Raw genomic sequence first — 13,178 nt, 5'->3', positions numbered from 1 at the left:
GATGGTGTATCGCTGCAGAATGCTGTGGTGATGTGTGCCTTGAATTCTTAATAAATCACCCAGAGTGTCACCAGCAAAGCACAGCCAGACCATCACACCTCCTCCTCCATTCTTCACAGTGGGAACCACACATGTGGAGATCATCCATTCACCTACTCTATGTCTCACAAAGACACTGCGGTTGTAACCAAAAATCTCAAATTTGGGCTCATCAGACCAAAGGATAGATATCCTCCGGTCTAATCTCCATTGCTCGTGTTTCCTGGCCTTATTATTTGTGTCCTTTGGTAGTGGTTTCTTTGCAGCATATCGACCACGAAGGCCTGATTCATGCAGACTATTCTGAACAGTAGATGTTGAGATATGTCTTTTACTTGAACTCCGTGAAGCATTTATTTGGGCTGCAATTTCTGAGGCTGGTACCTCTAATGAACTTATTCTCCGCCGCAGAGGTAACTCCCATAGTAATTCGTTATGAATCCAAAACTAAATCAACATCTGCATTTTGAAAGAGTATTTTTTTAATCATTATTTTATTAACAAAATGTGCTTATTTGTTTATTAGGCTACGGTGCAGTCTACAATACATACTGTAGTAAACATGGGAAAGTGCCTAATTCCTTACATAAGGGAGAGCAGGTCATGTCTGTACTACAGGATGCTGGGCACACGGGACACCAGGATTCAAATCCCCGTTGGGGAGGAAGGAGAAGGCAAACAAATGGGAATTTGTTCTTAACTGATTCCATATGTGTTATTTCATAGTTGTGATGTCTTCAATATTATTCTACAATGTAGAAAATAGTAAAAAATGTACAAATCCTGGAATGAGTAGGTGTGTCCAAACTTTTGACTGGTACTTGCTGGAACAAAACATTACGGTCGGCAGTATAGTACTGGGGAAGAGGAAGGAGTAAGTTGTCCTTGTAAATAAGAATTTGTTCATAACTTACTTGCCCAGTTAAATAAAGGTCACACTAAGTGCATAACATTTATGCACCCTAATTTTCTAATTCTTGTTTAACCAATAAACAAATTGAGATTAAGTGAAATATAAACATCCGCATTGGAATGATCTTTTTTTTCTTTCTATTTGTTTTAATTAACAAAAGCATAAAGATGTTAATGAAATAATACTGTACTGCTTTTTTGAGTTATAAATGTAACACTTTAGAGTACCGGTACTTAAATGGGAAACGAGTAACCAACTAGTCAGTGACAAATGTCTTGAGTTTGGCATTTGTGACAATGTCCTGGGATATCCCACAAACGCGTCACCTTCTAACTACGATTGTGTGGCTTGTGAGTGGTATAGAGCGAAATCGATTACATGTACGTGTTCGTGAGAGTCCCAGCTTTCCATAGAGGGGTCACAGTACTTTCTCTAACCAGTCTATACAGATACAGATGTTTTTGTTAGAAGGGTTAAAGCCCAACACTGCAAACTTATGGTTAGTACCAATGCTCCACGTTTTTTCAACGGTCCAACCCACCTGCTCCTCGTTAGTATAGTGGTGAGTATCCCCGCCTGTCACGCGGGAGACCGGGGTTCAATTCCCTGATGGGGAGAAAGGAATTCTTTTTCTCAGGTGTACAATGTAGCTGAGCCCACAAAGCGGAAAATATGCTTGGAAATAAAGCTTTATGATACGATTTCCATCCTTTGGGGTTATCTCAGTTTTTCAAGGCATTGGTTGTTCAGTGGTAGAATTCTTGCCTTACTCTTGAAAAACCTGACTTTGCTTTCATTCACAGTTTGGACATTTACTCATTCTCAGTAGACTTTGGTGAATCCATTGTTGATTTCCAGCATCGAATACATTGCAAGTTGAGGGATTTCCACACAGTAGCCGGGATATAAAAAGTATATTGTCCTGCTAATAGAAAACATTTGTATGATGGGCTACACCTGCTAGTTGTGATGTCTTCACTATTATTCTACAATGTAGAAAATAGTACAAATATAGAAAAATCCATGAATGAGTAGGTGTGTCCAAACTTTTGACGGGTACTTGCTTAATTAATTAGATTAATATTATGATTTTTCTATTCCATGAAAAACTAAAAAGACTCTGGGTTTCTGTTAGGGTGGAACGGAAAATATGGCGCTGTACAACGTGATGTCCGGCAGTACAGTACTGGGCCATTTAGCTTGTCTCAGAGCAGCATGAAACAGTTCTAAAATAGTTGTAGGCTTTTGCTTCTAACATCAATATGCTCTTTAAATAAATAAGACCTTCACCATTTCTGACTGTATATCAACAACAACAAAAAATCAATGATGTGACTCTCCGCCAATAATTACATTTAGAGGATTGGAGGACTCTGATATTAATATAAAGGGGCATTTTCCGTTAGGATCTGTGAGAATGTCTGAGAATATCTAAGGGACTTTTATATCATTCTAAAACCAGAAAAAGGCCATTCTTGAACATGGGGTGAGACATTCTCACTAATTTGTAAATTAAGACAGTTATTTAGAATTATTTAATTCTGGAGAAACCTAACTTGATTATTTAGCAGACATCACTTGCTTATATTCAGTCAACACATATCTTGAAAATATCATGGAATATTTTAACATTTTTGTTTCTCCATGCTTGTCTCAGAGCAGCGCGAAACAGTGCTGAAATAGACGGCCACAGCGGGAGGGTATGTATTCTGTGCCCACTCGTGGTATCTCTCTTTCGGTTACACATCCTTGGAATAGCAGAACAGCATAACGGCCCGGGCGGACCTTGCTGTGCCTGGTGAGCAGTTGGTCAAGTTCTGTTGTCAGAAGAGGAATGGAAATGTCAGGGTGATAGCCATTTATCAACCCAGACCTCCATGGGTTGATAAATGTGATTTCCATTGATAGTTGAATGTGCTGACAACAAAATCACACAAAAACTATGTAAAGAAAAAAGTATTTAATAAGAATATTTCATTCATTCAGATCTAGGATGTGTTATTTTAGTGTTCCCTTTATTTTTTTGAGCAGTGTGTATATAAAATTAAATTCTCAGAACATTAACCGTGTGTTCTCTTGTGTTGTGCTGTTCTGTAGTTTCGACCCAATGATTTGTCTGACAAACAAAGAACTTTGCGTCCTGCAGGCCCAGTCATGGATCAAAGCTGGCGAGACATCCAATAACGTCATCTTCACAGACTAATCAACTGTGGCCCTTGAGCAATTTGCTCAAAATTGCTACAGAAAACAGGAAGATCAAGAAGATTAACGAAAGCATAAAGATGTTGATGAAGAAATGCTGTTTTGAGTTAGAAATGTAACAATCTAGAGTACTAAAGCATCGAATACATTGCAAGTTGAGGGATTTTCATAACAGTAGCCAGGCTATTAAAAGTCTATTGTCCTGCTAATAGGAATCATTTGCATGATGGGCTACATTCTTTATTGTGACCACGATGTCACACATCATTTGTATCTACCTTTCCAATTACTTTTAGAGCTTTGGAATTACAAAGGTGCTCTTTCTTTTTAGTTACATTGTTTTAGTTTGAACGTGCAGACTTTATTTTCTTTAAATGATTGTTTTATGTGGGATGCTAAATTTTTGACCAGTTGCAATTGTAAGTAGGCCTAATAAAAAAAATCCTATTAGGCTGTTAAGCCTCATCGCCTACCTCAGCCAGTTAAGTTATTTTATATAGATCTGGGCTCCGAAGAAATAGACTCCAATTAAGCCCTCTTGTTTGTAAAGTCAAATTCAAAAGGCACTTGCACACCTGAGCTAGATGAAGAAAAGGAAGGAACCCGCACACTGCTCTTGATCGTTTCATTAATCTTTAATAAGCTTTACGTATCGGCCTCATGGCCTTCGTCAGAGCTTTTGTGAGTTTTTTAAATTAGCACCCTTATGTAAACCTAGCCACACTTACATCCGTTCCACGCTGACTACATGATTCCATATGTGCTGTTTCATAATTAATGTCTTTACTATTATTCTACAATGTAGAAAATAGTCAAAATTAAGAAAAACCCTTGAATGAGTAGGTTTGTCTAACGATGTGCGCTGAGAGTCATAAACAAAAACAATGCCGCCTGGGGAAGGAAGCAAAGGGACTGACACACACATACACACAATCAGGGAAGTGATGGAGTCCAGGTGAGTCTGATGGCGCACAGGTGCATGTAACGATGGTGACAGGTGTGTGCCATAATGAGCAGCCTGGTGACTTAGAGTCCGGAGAGGGAGCACACGTGACAGTCCCCAACGCGCAGCTTCAGCCGCAGGACGCCGACCAAAAAGACGATCCCGGGGATCAGGAGGGGACAGCTCTGCAGAGGCGCGGGAAACCTGTCAATCCGGCAGAGACGCAGGAGCATGGCGACCTAGAGCGCCGGAGAGAGAGCATAACTGTCGGTACCCCCTCCCCGGCACGTTCGGCTCCAGCCGCAGGACGCCAACCCAAGGGACGATCCCGGGATTCAGTCACCCTTGCTGATGCGCGGGAACCTGTCGCCAGCTGGGACACGGGAACCTGACAGGCCCGACAAGGCAGGGGAGCCTGGTGATCCAACGAAGGCATGAAAGCACGACGAGCTGGCTGAGGCATGAGAGCCTGACGATGCAGGGGAGCCTGGAGATCCAACGAAGGCATGAAAGCACGACGAGCTGGCTGAGGCATGATAGCCTGACAAGGCAGGGGAGCCTGGCGATCCAACGAAGGCATGAAAGCACGACGAGCTGGCTGAGGCATGAGAGCCAGACGAGGCAGGGGAGCCTGGCGATTTGGCTGAGGCATGAAAGCACGGTGAGCTGGCTGAGGCATGAGAGCCTGACAAGGCAGGGGAGCCTGGCGATTTTGCTGAGGCATGAAAGCCTGTAGTGTCTCCCGAACCCAACGTCATTCCAACTGACACAAAAAAAGACACTCCCTAATGCTTCCCTTAGGTGTGGCATTATTCTGTGACAATGTGCGCTGAGAGTCGGGAAGCAAGTTCAGGCACAGTGGTCAGGTATTTTTCACTGTGTAATCTCTATTTAGGGTCAAATGGCATTCTAGTTTGTGCTGTTTATTTGTAAATTCTTTCCAATGTGTCAAATAATCATCTTTTTGTTTTGTCATGATTTTGTTGGGTCAAATTGTGTTGCTGTCCTGGGGCTCTGTGTGGTCTGTTTGTGTTTGGAACAGATCCCCAGGACCAGCTTGCTTAGGGGACTCTTCTCCAGCTTCATCACTCAATGAAGTAATAAAGTCCAGGTGAGTCCCATGAAGCGCTGATGCACATAATGATGGTGACGTGTGCGTAATAATGGGCCACCTGGTGCACTCGAGCGCCAAAGAGGGAGAGCAGGAGCAGGCGTGACAGTACCCCCCCCCCCCTCTCTCTAAGGTCGCCACCCAGCGAGCCTGACTGGCCGACCGAGGTGTGGGAGCCGGCCGAGGCGTGGGCGCCCAGATGAGCCGGCTGAGGCATGATGTGGCGTGGAAGACCAAAGAGCCGGCTGAGGCATGGTGTGGGATGGGAGCCCGCCGAACCAACCGAGGCAAGAAAACCTCTCGAGCCAGCTAAGCCATAGAAGCCCGTCGAGCTGAGGCACCTCCGGTTTCTTTGTCAGCAGCACCCAGATCCGACATCACCAAAAGAAAAACAAAAAAACTCCCTGATGCTTCCAATATTGGTGTCTGCATTCCGTAAGGACAGACACTGGGAGACTGCATTCTGTGAGGACAGACACTGGGAGACTGCATTCTGTGAGGACAGACACTGGGAGACTGCATATCGTAAGGACAGACACTGGGAGACTGCATTCCGTGAGGACAGACACTGGGAGACTGCATTTCGTAAGGACAGACACTGGGAGACTGCATTCTGTGAGGACAGACACTGGGAGACTGCATTCTGTGAGGACAGACACTGGGAGACTGCATTCTGTGAGGACAGACACTGGGAGACTGCATTCTGTGAGGACAGACACTGGGAGACTGCATTCTGTGAGGACAGACACTGGGAGACTGCATTCTGTGAGGACAGACACTGGGAGACTGCATTCTGTGAGGACAGACACTGGGAAACTGCATTCTGTGAGGACAGACACTGGGAGACTGCATTCTGTGAGGACAGACACTGGGAGACTGCATTCTGTGAGGACAGACACTGGGAGACTGCATTCTGTGAGGACAGACACTGGGAGACTGCATTCTGTGAGGACAGACACTGGGAGACTGCATTCCGTGAGGACAGACACTGGGAGACTGCATTCTGTGAGGACAGACACTGGGAGACTGCATTCTGTGAGGACAGACACTGGGAGACTGCATTCTGTGAGGACAGACACTGGGAGACTGCATTCTGTGAGGACAGACACTGGGAGACTGCATTCTGTGAGGACAGACACTGGGAGACTGCATTCTGTGAGGACAGACACTGGGAGACTGCATTCTGTGAGGACAGACACTGGGAGACTGCATTCTGTGAGGACAGACACCGCCTGGTGCCTGAGAGAGCAGACTTATTGGTTGGAAGGTATTTTGTCCTGTAGGTCATTCAATGTAATTGGAGAATCCAGTAGGTTCTGGTAGTCTGTAATAGTTGATTCTAAGATTTGTATTTGATCATGTATATTCTTTGTTATAGGGCCAACAAGATAGGAGAAGTGGTTTAGCCATCCATCTCAATTTTTGATAGATAACTCTTCGTATTTTCCAATTTTCCCAGAAGTGGTTAGTCTATCGATTCTTCAATTACATTGAGCTGATTTCTGACATGCTGTTCCCTCTTTTTCCGTAGTGTATTTCTGTATTGTTTTAGTGATTCACCAAAGTGAAGGAATAGACTCAGGTTTTCTGGGTCTCCATGTTTATGATTGGATACGTTTCTCAATTTCTTTCTTAGGTTTTTGCATTCTACAGCATGTTAATTTTCTTAAGTTTTCTGTTCAAAGTTTTTTGATTTGATAGGGAAGCTGAGAGGTCAAATATATTGTTTAGGTTTTCTACTTCCAAGTTTACACCTTCACTATTACAGTGGAATGTTTTGTCCAGGAAGTTGTCTAAAAGGGATTGAATTTGTTGTTGCCTAATTGTTTTTTGGTGGGTTTCCACACTACAGTCCTTCCATTTATGGCATTTCTCAATATTATTCAGTTCCTTTGGCTTTGATGCCTCATGATTGACTATTGCTCTCTTCAAGTAGATTTTGATTTTGCTGTGATCTGATAGGGGTGTCAGTGGGCTGACTGAACGATCTGAGAGACTCTGGGTTGAGGTCAGTGATAAAGTAGTCTACAGTACTACAGCCAAGAGATGAGCAATAGGTTTACCTACAACAGGAGTCCCCTCGAAGCCTACCATTTAACCATGTACATACAAAGTGTGCAACAGAGCTGCAGGAGTTGTGACCCGTTTTTTGTTGGTTATGTTGTCGTAGTTGTACCTAGGGGGCATATGGGGGAGGGAAGGTTGTCTCCTCCAGACAGGTGTTTGTCCCCCTGTGTGCTGAGGGTGTCAGGTTCTTGTCCAGTTCTGGCATTTAGGTTGCCACAGACTAGTACATGTCCCTGGGCCTGGAAATGATTGATTTCCCACTCCAGGATGGAGAAGCTGTCTTCATTCAAGTATGGGGATTCTAGTGGGGGGGATATACAGTGGGGCAAAAAAGTATTTAGTCAGCCACCAATTGTGCAAGTTCTCCCACTTAAAAAGATCAGAGGCCTGTAATTTTCATCATAGGTACACTTCAACTATGACAGACAAAATGAGAAAAAAAAATCCAGAAAATCACATTGTAGGATTTTTAATGAATTTATTTGCAAATTATGGTGGAAAATAAGTATTTGGTCACCTACAAACAAGCAAGATTTCTAGCTGTCACAGACCTGTAACTTCTTCTTTAAGAGGCTCCTCTGTCCTCTACTCGTTACCTGTATTAATGGCACCTGTTTGAACTTGTTATCAGTATAAAAGACACCTGTCCACAACCTCAAACAGTCACCCTCCAAACTCCACTATGACCAAGACCAAAGAGCTGTCAAAGGACACCAGAAACAAAATTGTAGACCTGCACTGGGCTGGGAAGACTGAATCTGCAATAGGTAAGCAGCTTGGTTTGAAGAAATCAACTGTGGGAGCAATTATTAGGAAATGGAAGACATACAAGACCACTGATAATCTCCCTCGACCTGGGGCTCCGCACAAGATCTCACCCCGTGGGGCCAAAATACCAGCAACAGTGTGTGAAAACCTTGTGAAGACTTACAGAAAACGTTTGACCTCTGTCATTGCCAACAAAGGGTATATAACAAAGTATTGAGATAAACTTTTGTTATTGACCAAATACTTATTTTCCACCATAATTTGTAATTCAATTAATAAAAAATCCTACAATGTGATTTTCTGGAATTCTTTTTCTCATTTGGTCTATCATAGTTGAAGTGTACCTATGATGAAAATTACAGGCCTCTCTCATCTTTTTAAGTGGGAGAACTTGCACAATTGGTGGCTGACTAAATACTTTTTTGCCCCACTGTAGGTAGCACACAGGAGGACATTTTTCTCTGTTGATCATTTCCTTTTGAATATTTAGCCAAATGTTCCTGTTTTGATTCATTTAATAGAGTGAGTTAGGTCTGCTCTATACCAAATTAGCATACCCCCTGAGTCCCTTCCCTGTTTCACACCTGGTGGTGGTGGTTGGGTGGATGGGACTACCAGCTCCCTGTAACCTAGAGGGTAACCAGTGGGTCCGTCTCCTCTATACCATGTTTCATGTAGGATGACAATGTCTGTATTTCTTTGGTGAAGTCTAGGTTCCTGCTTTTTAGGCCAAAGGCTGTGGATTTTCCAGTATGAGATGGTGAAGGCTTTGTGTTCCATAAAATGTCCAATGTTGTTAGTCGTGTGGTTCAGGCCAGTAAGTGTGAGCAGAGCCTGCTGAGCATCAGGTACATGCCATTGGCTTGGGCTAGTATAAGTGTGGGGGTTGGGCCTGTATTCCTGATCACAACCTGGGCGTATGTGTGTCCTCCATGTTGAGGCACTCTTTGCGGGAGTGGGAGACATGGGGCGAGCAGGAGGGGCATAGGTCTGATCTGAATGGGTGGACCTGGACCTTTATCCCTCACTCTCTTTTGTGGGCTCATTTAATCAACAACGGAACACCCCTTCAATGAGCTGTTGACCGGGATAATTGTGAGCCTATTCACAGCTCTTCACTCATTCAAACCAAAGGGAAAGTTTGACTCTAATTCTCAATTCTTCCCATCGGATGCAGGTTGACGTTTGTCATGAGTCTTGTCCTGGCGGCAGAACTGAGCAATATCCCATTTTATAGGCCAGCTGCAAAGTCTAAATTGGCTATATTGTAAAAATGTATGAAAACAAAAAGTAGCTTTTATTTCCTGTTAGTGATCACTCTGCAGAGCCAGAACAAGATTCATGACGGAAAACTCTAACCTGTTCAGCGGACTCTCTTTAGATCTCTTCATTGTTACCGGAAACATTATTGTGACAGTAAAAGCTTCTAAAGTTTGTAATGTACATTCAATCTATTCCCTGTCCATTTACACTGTTGTTTTGGTATTCCAGATAACATCAGATGGAAACTCTCTCTACTGTAACATCTGAGGGACCATTGGACATGCCAAAGGGACTGTGCTTTTAGGGTAAGCAAAACAAGCACATTGCCCCGCTCTCATACACACACACACACATGCACGTACGCTCACACGCACTCACGCACACGAGAATGCACAAAATCAACACACACACACACACACGCTGAAGCTGAGAAGCATTTGGGGTTGAGAGTTCACTGCCATTAGACCCAACCCAGAGGAAAATGGGAAAAGCACTAAGACACTTCGAAATGACCTTGATTGCTTTAGAAATAGTTGTGTGTGTAGAGTAGAAATGGGCAGGCGGGGTAGTTACATAAGCACATGCTGTGAGGGTGTGTATCTATGTCTACGTGTGAACATGCATGAGGACGTTTGCCCAGGGTCTTGGTATGTGTGTGTGTACTGCTGTGTGAGTATACATGTGTCAATAATTCACACAGGATGCAGTAAATGGCTTGGGAACTGGGCTAGGTGGTGAAAGAGAGAGACTCAGAGAGCGAGAGAGACCTATACAGAGTACAGTAATACAGGGTCGCTCTAATGTATGAATGCTGAGCAGCAGCAGCCCTACTGGAAATATATAAATGATGAAACAAGCTTGGCCACGGCCTATTTCAAACTCTCATCTTCTCACGCACAGAAGAGCAGTAGTTTAGAAATATGGTTGGTAGAAGAACATCCTGTGTCCGAACCGGGCTACAAACTAATGGGATTCAATGGTGTTCTACAGTTCAAAAGTTTGGGGTCACTTCAAAATGCCCTTGTTTTTGAAAGATTTTTTTTTGTCCATTAAAATTGATCAGAAATACAGTGTAGACATTTTTCCATACTCTTGTAGCTGGAAACTGCTAATTTTTTCTTTTCTTTTTTTAATGCAATATCTACATAGGTGTGTAGAGGCACATTATCAGCAACCATCACTCCTGTGTTCCAATGGCACATTGTGTTAGCTAATCCAAGTTTATCATTTTAAAAGGCTAATTGATCATTAGAAAACCCTTTTGCAATTATATTAGCACAGCTGAAAACTGTTGTACTGATTAAAGAAGCAATAAAACTTGCCTGCTTTAGACTAGTTGAGTATCTGGAGCGTCAGCATTTGTGGGTTCGATTACAGGCTCAAAATGTCCAGAAACAAAGCACTTTCTTCTGAAACTCGTCTGTCAATTATTGTTCTGAGAATGATGAAATGAAGGCAATTCCATGCGAGAAATTATCAAAGAAACTGAAGATCTCGTACAACGCTGTGTACTACTCCCTTCACAGAACAGAGCAAACTGGCTCTAACCAGAATAGAAAGAGAAGTGGGAGGCCTCGGTGCACAACTGAGCAAGAGGACAAGTACATTAGTGTCTAGTTTGAGAAACAGATGCCTTGCCAAAACTATAGTTTGTTAACAATACATTTGTGGAGTGGTTGAAAAAACAAGATTTAATGACTCCAACCTAAGTGTATGTAAACTTCTGACTTCAACTGTATATACACACAGTGCCTTTGGAAATTATTCAGACCCTTTGATTTTTCCACATTTTGTTAGGTTAGCCTTATTCTAAAATCTACAAACAATACCCCATAATGACAAAGCAAAAATAGGTTTTGAAATTTTTGTTAATTTATTGAAATAACAAAAACGGAAAAATTAGATTTACATAAGTATTCAGACCCTTTACTCATTACTTGGTTGAAACACCTTTGGCTGACATGGTTGTCCTTCTGGAAGGTTCTCCCATCTCCACAGAGGAACTCTAGAGATCTATCAGAGTGACTATCGGGTTCTTGGTCACCTCTCTGACCAAGGTCCTTCTCCCCGATTGCTCAGTTTGGCCGGGGGTCCAGCTCTAGGAAGACTCTTGATGGTTCCAAACTTCTTCCATTTAAGAATGATGGAGGCCACTGTTCTTGGTAACCTTCAATGCCGCAGACATTTTTTGGAACCCTTCCCCAGATCTGTGCCTCGACACGATCTGGTGTCGGAGCACTGAGGAGAATTCCTTCGACCTCATGGCTTGGTTTTTACTCTGACATCCACTGTCAACTGTGGGAGCTTATAAAGACAGGTGTATGCCTTTCCAAATCATGTCCAATCAATTGAATTGAGTCTCATCGCAAAGGGTGGACTCCAATCAAGTTGGTGGACTACCACAGGTGGACTCCAATCAAGTTGTAGAAACATTTCAAGGATGATCAATAGAAACAGAATGCACACCGGAGCTCAATTTCGAGACTCATAGCAAAGGGTCTGAATACTTACAGTACCAGTTAAAAGTTTGGACACACCTATACCTACTTTTTAAAAACTATTTTCTACATTGTAGAATAATATTGAAGACATCAAAACTATGAAATAACATACATGGAATCATCTAGTCATCAAAAAAAGTGTTAAACTAATAAAAATAGATTTACTATTTGAGATTCTTCAAAGTTGCCACCCTTTGCCTTGACAGCTTTGCACACTTGTCATTCTCTCAACCAGCTTCATGAGGTGGTCACCTGGAATGCATTTCAAATAACAGGTGTGCCTTGTTAAAAAGTTAATTTGTGGAATTTATTTTCTTCTTAATGTGTTTGAGCCAATCAGTTGTGTTGTGACAAGGTAGGGGTGATATACAGAAGATAGCCCTATTTGCTAAAAGACCAAGTCGATATTATGGCAGGATCAGCTCAAATAAGCAAGGGGAAACGACAGTCCATCATTACTTTAAGACATGAAGGCCAATCTATATGGAAAATTTCATGAACTTTGGAAGTTTCTTCAAGTGCCGTCGCAAAAAGCATCAAGCTCTATGATGAAACTGGATCTCATGAGGACCGCCAGGAAAGGAAAACCCAGAGTTACCTCTACTGCAGAGAATAAGTCCATTAGAATTACCAGCCTCAGAAATTGCAGCCCAAATAAATGCTTTACAGAGTTCAAGTAACTGACACATCTCAACATCTACTGTTCAGAAGAGTCTGCATGAATCAGGCCTTCATGGTTGAATTGCTGCAAAGAAATCACTACTAACAGGACACCAATAAGAAAAAGAGACTTGCTTGGGCCAAGAAACATGATCCCGGTGGAAATTTGTGCTTTGGTTCGATGAGTCCAAATGTAAGATTTTGGGTTCCAACCGTGTCTTTGTGAGACGCAGAGTGTGTGAATGGATGATCTTCGCATGTGTGGTTCCCACCTAAAGCATGGAGGAGGAGGTGTGATAGTGCAGGGGTGCTTCGCTGGTGACATTGTCAGTGATTTATTTAGAATTCAAGGCACACTTAACCAGCATGGCTCCCACAGCATTCTGCAGCGATACGCCATCCCATCTGGTTTGCGCTTAGTTGGACTATCATTTGTTTTTCAAACAGGACACTGACCCAACACATCTCCAGAAAGGGCTATTTGACCAAGAAATTGAGTGATGGGAGTGCTTCATCAGATGACCTGGCGTCCACAATAACCTGACCACAAACCAATTGAGATGGTTTGGACCGCAGAGTTAAGGAAAAGCAGCCAACAAGTGCTCAACATATGTGGGAATTCCTTCAAGACTGTTGGAAAAGCATTCCTCATGAAGCTGGTTGAGAGAATGCCAAGAGTGTGCAAAATTGTCATCAAGGCAAAGGGTGGCT

The 13,178-nt window shown here is 42.8% G+C and overlaps 1 protein-coding gene and 1 non-coding gene across 3 annotated transcripts in view; one reads left to right on the top strand and one right to left on the bottom strand.

The window, feature by feature from the left end:
* LOC115146871 (netrin-G2-like) overlaps positions 1-13,178 on the bottom strand; it is a 157,706-nt gene that overhangs the window by 76,294 nt on the left and 68,234 nt on the right. The gene's annotated exons all lie outside the window — the stretch shown is intronic.
* On the top strand, positions 1,498-1,569 carry trnad-guc (transfer RNA aspartic acid (anticodon GUC)). Its single transcript has one exon. It is a non-coding gene; the product is annotated as a tRNA-Asp (tRNA).

This window comes from Oncorhynchus nerka, linkage group LG19, assembly GCF_034236695.1.
Source record: "Oncorhynchus nerka isolate Pitt River linkage group LG19, Oner_Uvic_2.0, whole genome shotgun sequence".
NCBI lineage: Eukaryota > Metazoa > Chordata > Actinopteri > Salmoniformes > Salmonidae > Oncorhynchus > Oncorhynchus nerka.
The sequence above is the reverse complement of the archived record's forward strand: the minus strand, read 5'-3'. Positions and strand labels throughout refer to the sequence as shown.